Below are 966 nucleotides of genomic sequence, written 5' to 3'. Positions count from 1 at the left end.
ATGAATAGTGGATACGTATTAGGATGGCTTTTTTAGTAGCATTATGGCTAAAATATGTAATGTCCAACCCAGTCCCGCTTAGATGAAAATGCTGATTGATAGGAAGTTTATTTGAGATACGCTCTAAAGAAATACTTTATCAAGAATACTAACAGTCACCTGAAGTCTCCTGAAAGTTGTGGTGGTTTATTCTCTCTAGTACTGTTGTTAAAAACTGTTGAGGTCTCGGATGATATTTATATATACAGATACTTATATGTGTAAGAGACAGTGTTGCAAGGGCAAAACTGGATTGACTGAAGCAGACGTAGTGTTGTGGACCAATCAGAAGGTAAGATAACCTGACAGGTCAGGAGTTGAACAGTGGCACTGAAGTTTATGGGGTGGGGAGATGCGTGCAGGAAGAAATGAAAAGCATTCTGGAAAGTTTCTTCAGAGTGAGGGGAATACCTTTATCTTTCTCCTTCTTAACAACCAGGCAGTTCTTCTCTTTGAAAATTGCAAAAAGGGTGAGACTTTGTGGTTTGACAGGTAGAAGAGGTAAAAGCCGCTGGGACAGGTTATGGGGTGGGAGAGGATGGCTCTAGGGGCTCCTGCCTGGCCCTCAGCCTGTTGAAGGTTAGGGAATTCTGGGTCAAAGCCACCTACGCTGGTGCATGGTGGGGGCTGGGGTGGGAGGGGCCGATTCTCAGGAACGCATGGTTTGTGCTAACTTCCATGTGCTTATTTATAAACAAATTCTACCAAGGGATTTTCACTGCTGTGTGTTGCTTCTATTACTTGGCGTTAGTACAGTGCTCTGTATTTACAAACTCAACAGAGCATAATTGAGTTTTAGAAAGTCACAATAATTTCTGTATCATATCATTTATGTGTGTAGAGTTGGGCATTTGTATGCTTTTTAAACTACCAGTTTGTTACCTTATTAACCTTATAAAACGATGATGTTTTTCTGATTTTAAAAGT

This window comes from Acinonyx jubatus, chromosome B1, assembly GCF_027475565.1.
Source record: "Acinonyx jubatus isolate Ajub_Pintada_27869175 chromosome B1, VMU_Ajub_asm_v1.0, whole genome shotgun sequence".
NCBI classification, from domain to species: Eukaryota; Metazoa; Chordata; class Mammalia; order Carnivora; family Felidae; genus Acinonyx; species Acinonyx jubatus.
This window is presented reverse-complemented; position numbering follows the sequence as displayed.